This window comes from Bubalus kerabau, chromosome 23 (assembly GCF_029407905.1).
Source record: "Bubalus kerabau isolate K-KA32 ecotype Philippines breed swamp buffalo chromosome 23, PCC_UOA_SB_1v2, whole genome shotgun sequence".
Taxonomy (NCBI): Eukaryota; Metazoa; Chordata; class Mammalia; order Artiodactyla; family Bovidae; genus Bubalus; species Bubalus kerabau.
Genome location: NC_073646.1, coordinates 7,744,570 through 7,759,090, shown reverse-complemented (window position 1 = coordinate 7,759,090; position 14,521 = coordinate 7,744,570). Strand labels below are relative to the sequence as shown.

The following is a 14,521-nucleotide window of genomic DNA, read 5'->3' as shown; positions in this document are numbered from 1 at the left end:
AAATTCTGGACGCACAGCCAGCTGACTTCCTCTTGGGGCGGAAGAGGCTGATGGCTGAAGTTTAAGTTAGAAAAGTGTGAAGAACTGGGGTCAGAGAAAGACTGCAGAGTCCCCTGTTCTGTTCACCCCGGGGCCGGCAGACAATCTGGGGGAACTGGAAGGTCAACTGGAGACCTCGGAGAGCCCTTTTGCAAAGCAAGGGGGGTTCCCGTTGCCCAAGATTAGGGTCCCAGAGCTGGTGAGGAAGCCTGATTAAGATGCTAAGGGGTGGGATCGCTAGTAAAGTGTTGAGGAGGTCTTGGAGAGGATGAGATCTCAGTCTGACCCCCGAGCTGAACCGCGGCAGGCCCCAGGCAATTTGAAGCTCCTCTGTCCTTGAAATGTACATTCCACCCACTGTTTTCATATTGGAAGCTTTGCCCTGATATATCTTTGAGAGAGTGAAGAGTTGAGCCTGTCTGGACAGGGTATCTGTTAAAAGTAAGATTCTGGCAGACAGATGCCTAGATCTATTCATCTTAGAGCTGCCCAAGACAAATTTGTAGGTAAGTTCTTTTTTTTTTTTTTTTAATGAGTAAAAGATGCTAAGACTTTTAAAAAAGAGAAAGAGATAAGCCTTGTAAATTCCCTTGCTTATTAAACCTGCCACCTATGAGTCTGGAGTGGCTGCCTCTTTCTTGGGTCTCATCTTGTCCCCCGTGTACAGGGTCAGTTTGCAAGCCAACACCTGCCTGAGAGTGAAGGAAGTGACCCATATGTGGGTTCTCTGGGAAGCCTACAGTGAGCTGCAGGAAAGCAGGGCACAGTTGTTAATAACCCTGTACCCCTGCAGCAGTGCAGGCTTTTCCAAGCTGGAGAAGACTCCAGGGCAATTACTGTAATTATAATTCAGTTCTAAATACCTGTAAGTATGCAGTTTTGCTGAAAGCAAAAACCATGTTCATCAGATTTTTTTTTTAAGTATTATAAATTGGGTGGTTTTTTTTTTTTTTTTTTTTTTTTTTGCTGCACCGGGTCTTCCATGGGCTTCCCAGGTGGCACAGTGGTACAGAATCCTCCGGCTAAGACAGGAAATGGAAGAGACATAGGTTCAATCCCTGGGTTGGGAAGATCCCCTGGAATAGGAAATGGCAACCCACTCCAGTATTATTGCCTGGAAAATTCCATGGACAGAGGAGCCTGGTGGGCGACAGTCCATGGGGTTGCAAAGAGTCGGACACGATTGAGCACACCATCCCTGTGGACTTAATTGCCCCATGGCATGTGGGAACTTCCCAGATCAGGCATCAAACCTGGGTCTCCACATTAGCAGGCGGATTCTTTACCACTGGACTACCAGGGAAGTCCTCACCATATTTTTGCTTTTCCTACACATTGGGAGAATAAAAAGAGACCCGAGAATATCTTTGAATGTAGTGTTTATCATGTTGTGCCATGTCCCATTGGCAAATAGGATGATATTGGATGGCCCATGGATACACTTAAAAACGTCCTAATGGTTAAATACACATGAAAAAAATAGTGGATTTTTGGCGGTGATACAAAATTATGCTTTTGAATGCATTTGTTAAAATTAAAAGAGTGAAATAGCCATAAGATCTTGTTACACATTCTTTGTACTGTAACAAGTAATAATTTTTATAAGTGAAGTGATACATTGATGAGGAAGGAATGTGATCAGCTGTTTGAACTTGGAAGAACCTCCTTCTGATCCCTTATCACAGAGGGATCCAACCATGCCCATTCTTCTCTGCCTTACTTGCCTGATGTTGATGACAAATGCCCATATTGTCTTTATCAGATTTATCCTTAGAATTAGCAAGTTCAAGTTCAGGAATTTCCCTGAAGGAAATAACTATGCAAGTTTGCACATCTAAGTACAAAAATGAACATCACCATTGTTCTTACAGGAACTTTTATTAGCTTGGGACAGAAGCAAATATGTTATTAGATTGATTCATTTAAAACTTCCACATTTGTGGGTCAAAAATGGGTGAATATTAGCAATCAGATATCTGACAATAGTGAAGCAAATTTGGGCATATTCTATGCAATAATACATTCCTCAGTCATCTGCAATAAAGCTGTGGAATACTACTGAATGACAGAGATGTTGTTCAAAATATTGAACAAAACAAACAAAAGAAATAGGTTGCCACACAGTTATGAAATGTTATTTGTTTAGAATATATTTATGCATAGAAAAAATAGCACATGGCATAGTTTAAATCAAAGTCTTACAAAGTTTCCTTTTCTCATTTTCATCATCTGGGATTGTTTCTAGTTTATTTAGCTAAGATTTTTTTAAATTTCATTTTAAATATGTGACAGGTCATCACAACTAATTCTTAGTTCTCTCATTTCTGGGTATGAAGTGATACGTTGTTCTATTGTTTTCTTTCACTCTGTGAAGTTTATTATTCATGTTTCTTTTGTTAAATAGCCTCAGAGTACTTCTCAGCACCTAACTCCAGGCAGCCATTTCAATCCACTGGCATTGACATGCAAGCCGATGTTCATTTTCCTTCCCTGGTCTGGAAACCCCATCAGGGAGAGGTTTTCCCTTCATCCACAGCCTCACTTCTGCACACACAGTTCTGTGTCTATCTCACTCCCTTGTTCTCGCCTCTGAACCTCACTGGACTTGTACAGCTGATCGCTGAATTTCCCTGTCTCGGCCACTCCTGGTAATTCAGGGTCACAAGTGTTGTCATCAACAGTTCACGGTTGTTGGAAATTTTCTGGATTTAAAATGGAAAGTCCCATGTCCTAGGAAATCCCTCAGTCCTAGGAAAATTGGGAGGATTGGTTGATCTGATAACCCTGATGTGAGTTAGGAGGGATCGCTGTGAACAAGAGCGTGCGTGACTTACTTACAAAGCGACTTGTTACTAAGAAAGTCGGATAACTGAGCCAAGGCCAAGGGGGCTGGTCTCCAGCTTAGAGGCCATGGAAGAGCTTTAAGAAAATTGGGAGACTTTAAGTAGCGTCACAGGGCTTCTAGGAGTCCAGTTATAAGAGATCTATGACAAGGCAGGCTCTGATATCTGCCAAAACAGCTACTGATTTAACTGGAGGAACTTGACACATCTAACTTGGTGCAGACAATTCTACCCTGAGTGGCTCCAGGCTTCAATGGTGGCTCCAATGGTAAACAATCTGCCTGCAGTGCAAACCTGAGTTCGATCCCTGGGTCAGGAAGATCCCCTGGAGAAGGAATGGCTACCCATTCCAATATTCTTGCCTGGAGAATTCCATGGACAGAGGAGCCTGGTGGGCTACAGTCCAAGGGGTCACAAAGAGTAGGACACCACTGAGCAACTAACACTTTGGTTTACTTTCTGGCCAGTTTCCTTGACACGTTCTAGGAAGTCAGCTGCAGATGATCTCAGGCTTGAGAATGTGATGGGAAGCTGAACTCCTAGCCTCTGGAATGGATCCTCTTAGCTCTCAATCTTTGCAGGTTGATTTCAGCTGTCAGCCGATATCAAGCCACTGGTTCCTTCCATGAATTCAGGGCACCATATTTTCCACAGCCCTAAAAGTGAAAGAAAATTAGTTGCTCAGTTGTGTCCAACTCTGCAACCCCTAGCATTGTAGCCCACCAGGCTCCTCTGTCCATGGGATTCTCCAGGCAAGAAGACTGGAGTGGGCTGTCATTCCCTTCTACAGGGGATCTTCCCAACCCAGGGATTGAGCACAGGTCTCCTGCATCACAGGCGGATTCTTTACCATCTGAACCACCAGGGGTGCCCTAAATAGGCACCAAAGTGAGTGATGATCATGATCTAAGTTAACGATGCTTCCCTCATGTTCCAAATGCAAAAAGTGAGAACTCTCTAATTTCTTCTTCTGAGAGGCCATTAATAGAAATCTTTAAAAAGACAGTTTCCTAGCACTGGAAATATTAAGCTGTTATTATGGCAAATGAGCTTATTTTTACTTTCAAATGAAAATATAAATAAGTAATAAGTAAATATCAGCAATTTCGGTTTCATAATGAATAAGGACAGAATTGGGAGCTGAAAGAGTATGTGCCCATTAGAGAGAGCGGGAAATTAACATTTGTTGACATTCTCCTGCTTTTAGTTTTAATGTAAACTAGAGGCAATTAAGCTATGTTCAACATTTTTCCCTTGTAAATATTTTCCGTTTCTCTATATAGTAACCAAGATGTCTTACAACAGGGCCATATTAGCAAGCCCCAAACTAGAGGGGCGGTCGTACCTGTCATCTGCCAATGTAACAATAGAAAGCCCAAGTCCTTGAATAATTCAGTGTTTCTCATCTATTTCTTATCCACGTCATGACTGTGCCATTCACCATTCAGGATGCCAACTATTTTTCTGTTTTCTGGTGGTTTTTCCTTTTCCCCCCACACTCACAATCTCTAGGTAAATCTATAAATCCCCACTCAGAAGAACATGAATTATCTGATGCTTGAATGAAATGAAGACAAAAACAAGCTTGAATATTTAAAACTTACAGCAAGTATCTTCCATGATAGATCCTTTTAGACTCCCACTCATTTTTTTCTTTGATATCTACTACTGCTATAAAGTCCCAGTTTATCATATAACATTACAATTTATGGTATAACCAGCTTGTGTACTGACTATAAACCCTTCATCAATGCCACTGTAAAGGGTTTATAGTCCATAAATAGAAGAGCAAGCCTATCTCGCCTGCTTGTTTTGCCCGCAACACAGCCCTTCAGACATGCCAGCCTGGTTATTTGTTTTACATGCTGGATGAGTTACGGGAAAATAAGTGGATACATTGTTTTGTCTCTCCAACATCCAGAGACAATTCAGGATCACGGGAGGGGGGATGAACAATGGGATGCTGGCTAGAAAGATGTAAGAGAGTCAGCCTGTCCTTGTCATTAATCTGTAGGTGAGCATTTTTTAAAATGTTTATTTCAGAGTACCGTTGGTTAGCAATGTCATGTTAGTTTCAGGTGTACAGCAGTGTGACTCAGTTATATACATACATGTGTCCATTCTTGCTCAATTTCTTTTCCCATTTAGGTCTTTGGAGAGTATTGAGCAGAGCCCCCAGGACTGTATAGTAGGTCCTTGCATGTGTGCGTGCTAAGTTGCTTCAGTCGTGTCTGACTCTTTATGACCCTGTGGACTGTAGCCCGCCAGGCTCCTCTGTGTGAGGGACTCTCCAGGCAAGAGTACTGGAGTGGGCTGCCGTGCCCTCCTCCAGGGGATCTTCCTGATCCAGGGATCGGACCCATGTCCCCTGTGACTCCTGCATTGCAGGCAGATTCTTTCCCACCGAGCCCCCACAGAAGCCACTACAGCAGGTTGGTTATCTATTTTAAATATAGCACTGTGTGCATGGAAATTTTTTTAATCTCAAAATTCAAGTAATTAGGAATTCCACTCTTTGGAAACCAACCAACCATGTGATTTCACGTGCGTGTGCGCTAAGTTGCTTCAGTTATGTGCAACTCTTTGCAACCCTGTGGATTGTAGCCCACCAGGCTCCTCTGTCTGTGGGATTCTCCAGGCAAGAACACTGGAGTAGGTTGCTGTTTCCTCCTCCAGGTGCTCCTCTTGGCCCAGGGATCAAACCTACGTCTCTTAAGTCTCCTGCATTGGCAGGTGGGTTCTTTACCACTAGCGCCACCTGGGAAGCCAATACTTAAGATGTCCCATCTTAAATTAATGCAGATATATAATCTGATTGTCTATCCTGTTGCTCACCTGTTTCTTAGGCTCTTTGCTCTGTATCTAACCACTTTTTGGAAATACTGTTGGATCTTAGTATGTGTAAGAACTGGGTTCCAATGCTAGCCAAAGTGTTGAATAATTGTGGTCTTGAGCAAGCCAAGATAAAGTGGAGATGATAATAATGCCAGTGCAATTTTAATGTCTTCAGTCCTCATTATTCTGCAGGTATGAATACTGATGATGTGGTGATGGCATGAGATGGGATGACGGTAACATTTGTGATGACTGTGATACAGATAATAAGGACGATGCTGATGATGATGACTGATGGTGATACTGATGGTGGTGATGCTGATAGTGATGTTGATGGCGGTGATGCTGATGGTGGTGATGCTGATGCTGATGACTGATGGTTATGATGCTGATGGTGATGATTGATGGTGATGCTGATGGTGATGCTAATGGTGATGCTGATGATAATGGTGATCGTGATGGTGATGATGCTGATAGTGATGCTGATAGTGATGCTGATGGTGATGCTGATGGTGATGAGTGATGGTGGTGATGGGGATGATGCTGATTGATGGTGATGCTGATGGTGAAGATGCTAACAGCACTGAGGTCATGATAATGATGGGGATTATAATGATGATAATGGATGATTATTTAGTTTCTTTATGGTCAGTTACAGTTTTAAGTGCATTGTGCATGTTATCTCACTTAATCACAACAACCTCATTTTACATATGAGAATAATGAGATTTATGGTGGTTAACTAGCTTGCTCATCATCATATACCTTGGATAATAAAGTAGGTTTTGAACCTAGCACTCTGATTCTGTGTCCCTCAGTTTTAATCACACCATCATATCACCTTCCTTTAATGTTGGTTCAAATTAATGGTAATGATTCATATTCTGTTTACTCTTCCATGATTCACATAATGAAACTGTCAATCTCTCCAAAATCTTTTTTTCCCTTTTTTTTTTTTTTTTAAATTGAACTGGCTCAGGTGGTAAGGAATCTGCCTGCAATGAGGAGGCCTAGGCTCGATCACTGGGTTGGAAAGATATCCTAGAGAAGGTAATGGCAGCCTACTCCAATATTCTTGCCTGGAAAATTCCATGGACAGACAAGTCTGGCAGGCTACAGTCCATGGGGTCGCACAGAGTCGGACAGGACTGAAGCAACTTAGCATGTATGTGCCCTTCAAGGTAGTTCTATTTTTCCTCTGTTTTGGTCACAAGGAAGAAGAGGCTTCAGTCCATGGGGTCCCAAAGAGTCGCATACGGCTGAGCGACTACCACTGTCGCTTTCATAGTTGGTTTACAATGTGTTCATTTAGGTGTACAGCAAAATGATTCAGTTTTATACATACATATAAGAAGTTGTGATGGGAGCCCCAGTCTATGCTCCCTGAGTCACACAGAAAATTCCCATTGGCTATCTATTTTACGTATAGTAAAGTATGCTTCCATGTTACTCTCTCCATACCACCCACCCTCTCCTTTTGACATGGTCTCCTAGACCCCAGACCAATTCTGCTTCTGGGTCCCAATCTCCAGTTCCTTGTGCCAGCAATTTCTCACTGGAGCCCTTCTCTCCCTGGGCCATAGACACATCCATGGTGACCTCAAGGCCAAGGCCGGCTCTCCATCACCCCCCAAGTTCACCATCTTCGCTGTGGGGAGCAGCAAGGTCAGTGGAGACTGGAGATACCCAATTCCATCTCTGGCAAGAATTTACAGTGGTGGGGGGTGGGGAGCTTTTAGTAATATTCCAGAAGTAACTGGAATTAGAGGGGAAAAAACCCTTCTGGTAAATGGAAAGGCCGAGCAGAAACTGTCCTGCCTTCATGGAATGTCAGAGGAGAGAGAAGGTCCCCACCTTAATTAGGGGTACATTTGAATATCTTCATTCTGAACAGACACAAAGAGGCTCAGGTGAGCCCGGAGGGATTTGCAGCCAAAAGCTGGCTAATCTCCAGTTAAACAGGCCCATTATCTCTCACTCCCCGGGAGAAAGTCAGGCAGAACTGATTTGATTAACAGTAGATTAACCTCTCTAACACAGCCATCCTGGGTTTTACACCTGTCACTTTAGTATGACAATTTATATTTATTCAAAAAGCCATGAGACAGTAAATTAAACATTGCCCTAATTAGAAAAGTGTCATATGTTACAGAGGGGAAGCCACCTGATCTAATTTTCCAACAGGCCTTGTGCAAAGAATGTGTTGGTGTGGCCTGAGCAGAAACCCTACAAATACCAACACGCTGGGGAGGAGAAAATTCTGGACTGCAGATGCTATATCTTAGCTTCTGAGAGGAGAGATGCAGAATTCAATCCTAGGAGCATCGCTTATGGTCCTCCAAGCTGCCTGGCAACACATCCTACGCTGGGACTCAGCTGGGAACCAGAGTGGGCCCTCTGCCCGAAGTGATTTCAGAATCCAGGAGGAGAGATGGGCTAGAACTCAGGCAATTTCAATTTACGTTTGGGTTAAGAGTTAAATACGTGATGCTGCAAAGGCTCAGAGAAACCCACCTGGTTAATGCAGTCTTGGCGGAAAGGGGACCAACAAATTATCCTGGAGAGGAATGACATCTAAATGGTATCTGAAGATTATAGAGCAGTTTTCCAGGCTTTAAGGAGTGAGAAGGAAATAGAACTTGCAAAATCTTGATAGTGAAGCAATATTATATTTATCATGTTATATTCATTATATTATTTTATATTATATTTATTATATTCAGGGACCCTTTGGTTAGTAGTAATAAGTAGCAAAATATGCATAGAGAAATATGAGCATCGAGGGAGGTAAAAGACAGGTCATGAAAAGCTGTGATGCAACATTAAAAAAAAAGAAAAGGACACAAAAAAAACTGAGTTGCAACCTACATCTAGCAAACCATATTCATCTAACCATATAGCTTGAAGAGTTCGGACAGATGGATGCATGGATGTGTTCATGGAAATGACACTCTAATCAATATGTGAAACCGTTTCAGTTCTTGATTCTAGCCTCATCCCCATCACTATTTCCTTAAGGTTATTTCTCTGTTCTCTATCACTGAGTATTGTGTTTACCTGTCTTTGAACTTTGTATACCTGGGATCATGCGACATATACGTTTTGGATCTGACTTCTTTTATTCAATATTCTCTCTGTGCGGGCATGCTCAGTCACTCAGTTATGTCTGACTCTTTGTGACACCTTAGACTGCAGCCCTCTTTGTCCATGGAGTTTTCCAGGCAAGAACACTGGAGTGGGTTGCCATTTCCTACTTCATGGTGTCTTATTATTGTGTGTGTGTGTTTATTTATTTGGTTGCACCAGGTCTGAGTTGCAGCACACGGGATCTTTGATCTTCATTGTGGCATGCAGGATCTTTAGTTGTGGCATTTGAACTTGGAGTTGCTACTTGTGGGGTCTAACTCCCTGACCAGGATTGAACCCAGGCCCCTATATTGGGAGTGCAGAGTCTTAGCTGCTGGACCACCACGGAAGTCCCTTTTATTGTGTTTAGTTATGTCCTTATTGTTGTGTATCAGCCTATGTTTTGAATGCATTCCAATGTATGGACCCCTTTCTACTGAGGATGAACATTACAGTTATTAATAGTCTCATGTTATAAATAATGCTGTGATAAACATTCTTGCACATGTCTTTTGGAGGACACTAGTGTTCATTTCCGGAGAAGGCAATGGCACCCCACTCCAGTACTCTTACCTGGAAAATCCTATGGACGGAGGAGCCTGGTGGGCTGCAGTCCATGGGGTCGCTAAGAGTCAGACACAACTGAGTGACTTCACTTTCACTTTTTGCTTTCATGCATTGGAGAAGGAAATGGCAACCCACTCCAGTGTTCTTGCCTGGAGAATCCCAGGGACGGGGAAGCCTGGTGGGCTGCCGTCTATGGGGTCACACAGAGTCAGACACGACTGAAGCAACTTAGCAGCAGCAGCAGCAGTATTCATTTCTGTTGGATGTTTACCCAGGAGGGAAGTTGTTGTGTTGGTGGTGTGGCTTAAGGCTACTATGAACCATCACATGCATTATCCCATTCACTCAACATTTCTAGAATACCTGCCATGTGCTGGGGGTACAGCAGCCAACGGCAAAGCACCCTACCCTCTTGACACTTGCTTTTGGGTATAACCTCAATGGACTATGTGTACATGTGTGTGTTAGTAGCTCAGTCGTGTCCAACTCTTTGCAATCCCATGGACTGTAGCCCACCAGGCTCCTCTGTCAATGGAATTCTCCAGGCAAGAATACTGGAGTGGGTTTCCATTTCATACTCCAGGGCATCTTTCCAACTCAGGGATAGAACCTGGGTCTCCTGCATTGCAGGCAGATTCTTTACCGTCGAGCCACCAGGGGAGGCACCAGTGGACGACATAAGCCCCAAATCATGACTGAAGTAAACCTGCCATCACAGTGCCTCTAAGAGTGGAGCGTGATGCTGTAGTTACTGACATTTCCCCTGTCAGTCTGCCTGAACTCTTTTTTAAGGAAAGCTGAGATGTGGAGAACGTGTGATCTTTGACTCAGCAACAGCAGAGAAGGATTTTAGGGGGAAAACATCTGATGGAAACACATTGCCTATCACACTGCCTCTGGGTATGATGTGTGATGACCTTGTTTAGACTCCAGGGAGAGTGTGACATACACAGTCCGTGATGGGAGGGACCCAGAGCAATTGAGATGTGACTTTGAATGAGACGTAATTCCTGGAAACTGGAAGGGAAACCAGCACATATAGCAAGATGTGAGCAAGCCATCTGGCCTTCCCATGACGGTCATGCCCTCAATTGGGTGCATCAGCTTCTCATAACTTTTGGACTTGTTTCCAAGCTGAAATCCTCTTGAGGAGGCAGGATGCTGGACCAAGCTTGATCCCTCTTCCCTGAGGAAGAAGGTGGCTTATCCACTGTACTTAGTTCCTTGGCTACATTTTCCTGTATGTTATGTGCGTGCATGCTCAGTCATGTCTGACTCTTTGTGACCCTGGGAACTGTAGCCCACCAGTCTCCTCCGTCTATGGAATTCTCCAGGCAAGAATACTGGAGTAGATAGCCATTCGCTTCTCCAGGGCATCTTCCTGACCCGGGAATCGAACTCACAACTCTTGTGTCTCCTGTATTGGCAGGCAGACTCTTTACCTCTGCGCCCCCTGGAAAGCCCCACGTTTTCCTATGAGCACCCACAATAAAACCAAAACAAAGAGCTTTGAACTCTTTGGCCAGATTTTGAAGGCTATTTCTAGAGCTAGGAACTTATCAAAGGACAAAGAAACAAAGAAGGAATAATATTCTTCCTGTTTTAAATGGGAAAACAAACAAAACAGTTGATTTTGCATGATAAAGCAAGCAAGAACTTCCAAGTGGAGGGGGGGGCGGCATTCACATAAATACCAGGGATTAAGAGAAACTTAAGAAAATGCTACAGTCTGTTTAGTATCTCAGGAAAAGTCTGAGTCATCATCACCAGCCTGAACCTCTATCCATCAGAAAAATGAAGACCAAATAAAACATATCCTCTGAAAAGACCAGCGATGCATTGTGAGACTCCAAAACTTTTTACTCTTTCAACCCAATATTCTGCTTCTAGGATATACAAATGTATAGGATATTCACTCTAGTATCATTTATGATAGAAATAAATCAGTGGAGAACCATGTATTCAAAATAGGTGAATGGTTAAATTATCATGTCTTCATATGATAGACTATCACAGACTGTGAAAATTATTTTAGGAAAAAATGCTTAGTACATACAGATGATATAAATTTAATTGATGAAAAGGCAATATGCAGACCTTTACATATTCAGCATGGTAAATCAGTTTCATCCTTCATCTCACCACCAATTGGTTGCTAACACCAATTGCTTGGAACTCTGCATTGGAAAAGATTCTGAGGTCCTGTGGACACCCGGCAGTAATGATTAGCAAGGACTGTGTGGGCAGAAGAAAGGAAGGCATCTCACCTGTGCCAGCAATTTGCCATGCCAGGTTTATTCAGAATAATTTAAACTATGACACATACAATATGTATTCACACACATGAGTATGTTCATGCAGATGAGAAGGGGAGAAAAACTGAGCCCAAAAGAAGTAAACTCTGTTGATCAGCAGAAAACCATGACTTTGTTTACTTATGTGATAAGATGTATAAGGATTTCTGAAGCTTCCATCTTACTGATTCTTTGGACTAAGTGAAATGGTTAGTCACTCAGTCGTGTCCAACTCTTTGCGACCCCATGGACAGTAACCCGTCAGGCTCTTCTGTCCATGGGATGCTCCAGGCAAGAATACTGGAGTGGGTAGCCTTTCCCGTCTCCAGGGGATCTTCCTGACCCAGGGATCGAACCCAGGTCTCCCACATTGTGGGCAGACTGTTTACCATCTGAGCCACCAAGGAAGCCCTGGATTAAGTAAAGTCACAGGGAATTACAAATAGATTTCATGCTCGTGAGAACATTTAAAGCCAAGCAAAACGAGTTTGTGGAGGTGGAGACGTGAGGACTCATATGTTGCTGGTGTGGATGTAAAGTGATATACAGCTCCTTTGCAAAATGGTTTGGCCATTTCAGAAAAACTTCACCATAAATTTATCAGGTGACTCAGCAGCTTCATGCCTAGAGAAATGAAAGTATGTAACTGATACACAAATGTTCTTTAGGAGCATCAGTTCAGTTCAGTTGCTCAGTCGTGTCTGACTCTTTGCGATCCCATGAACCACAGCACGGCAGGCCTCCCTATCCATCACCAACTCCCAGAGTTTACTCAAACTCATGTCCATTGAGTCGGTGATGCCATCCAACCATCTCATCCTCTGTTGTCCCCTTCTCCTCCTGCCCGCAATCTTTCCCAGGATCAGGGTCTTTTCAAATGAGTGAACTCTTCGCATGAGGTGGCCAAAATATTGGAGTTTCAGCTTCAACATCAGTCTTTCCAATGAACAGTCAGGACTGATCTCCTTTAGGATGGACTGGTTGGATCTCCTTGCAGTCCAAGGGACTCTCAAGAGTTTTCTCCAACACCACAGTTCAAAAGCATCAATTCTTCAGCACTCAACTTTTTTTATAGTCCAACTCTCACATCCATACATGACCACTGGAAAAACCATAGCTTTGACTAGATGGACCTTTATTGACAAAGTAATGTCTCTGCTTTTTAATATGCTGTCTAGATTGGTCATAACTTTCCTTCCAAGGAGCAAGCATCTTTTAATTTCATGGCTGCAGTCACCATCTGCAGTGATTTTGGAGTGCCCCCAAATAAAGTCAGCCACTGTTTCCACTGTTTCCCCATCTATTTGCCATGAAGTGATAGGACCAGATGCCATGATCTTAATTTTCTGGACGTTGAGGATTTAGCCAACTTTTTCACTCTCCTCTTTCACTTTCATCAAGAGGCTCTTTAGTTCTTCACTTTCTGCCATAAGGGTGGTGTCATGTGTAGGGCCTCCTTCAGGAGCATAATGTGTGATAACTCCAAGTTGGAAACAGTTTGAATGTCCATCAGTGGGTGAATTGAGAAAGAAAATCGATAAACCTGTGTACGAGACAGCAAAAGAGACACTGATGTATTGAACAGTCTTATGGACTCTGAGAGAGAGGGAGAGGGTGGGAAGATTTGGGAGAATGGCATTGAAACATGTAAAATATCATGTATGAAACAAGTTGCCAGTCCAGGTTCGATGCACGATACTGGATGCTTGGGGCTGGTGCACTGGGACGACCCAGAGGGATGGAATGGGGAGGGAGGAGGGAGGAGGGTTCAGGATGGGGAACACATGTATACCTGTGGCGGATTCATTTTGATATTTGGCAAAACTAATACAATTATGTAAAGTCTAAAAATAAAATAAAATTTAAAAAAAAAAAAAAAAAAAGAAAATCGTGTCTCCATACAATGAACTATTATTCAGCCTTAAAAAGGGGATAAGGCTATGATACCTGCTGTAACATGGATGGGCCTTAGTAACACTTGGCAAAGCGAGAGGAGTCAGACACAAAAGCCCACATGTTGTATGTTTCCATTTGTATGAAACTCTTCATAAAACTTAGTAATATCTACAGAGATAGGAAGGAAATCAGTGCTTACCTGAGGTTGGGAAGAAAATGGAGATTAATTATAAACAAGCATAAAGAATCTTATCAGGTGATGAAAATGGTCTGAAACTGGGTTATTGTGATGGTCATATAATGCAATAAATTTACTAAAATGCACTGAACTATTTATTTTATTCATTTTTTATTTTAAAATTATCACTTTAATTTTATTTTTTAGTTGGAGGAAAATTGCTTTACAATGTTGTGTATGTTGCTGCCATACAGCAAGGCAAATCAGTCATAATTGTATATATATCCCCTCCCTCCTGAATCTCCCTCCCACCTCCACCTCCATCCCACCCCTCCAGGTCATCACGGAGCACTGAGCTGAGCCCTCTGTGCTATAGAGCAGCTTCCCACTAGCTAGCTATTTTACACGTGGTAGTATATATATGTCAATGTTACTTTCTCAATTTGTTTCACCGTCTCCTTCCCCCACTGTGTCCACAAGTCCCTTCTCTACATCTTTGTCTCCATTCATTCCCTACAGATAGGTTCGTCAGTACCATTTTTCTAGATTCCATATATATGCATTAATACACAATATTTGCTTTTCTCTTTCTGACTTGCTTCACTCTGTATAACAGCTCTAGGTTCATCTCCCTCACTAAAAACTGACTTGAATTCATTCCTTTTATGGCTGAGTGATATTCCATTGTATATATGTACCACATCTTTATCCATTCATCAAGTTGATGGGCACTAGGTTGCTTC

The 14,521-nt window shown here is 42.7% G+C and overlaps 1 long non-coding RNA gene across 4 annotated transcripts in view; it reads left to right on the top strand.

Annotated features, from left to right (window-relative positions):
- Positions 1-220: 220 nt before the first annotated feature.
- LOC129637299 (uncharacterized) overlaps positions 221-14,521 on the top strand; it is a 59,722-nt gene continuing 45,421 nt past the window's right edge. For 2 of the 4 annotated variants that reach the window (XR_008707421.1, XR_008707423.1), the window contains exon 1: positions 221-545. This is a non-coding gene — a long non-coding RNA (uncharacterized LOC129637299). The remainder of the gene's footprint in view (positions 546-14,521) is intronic. The other 2 variants (XR_008707424.1, XR_008707422.1) reach the window with 1 other exon arrangement.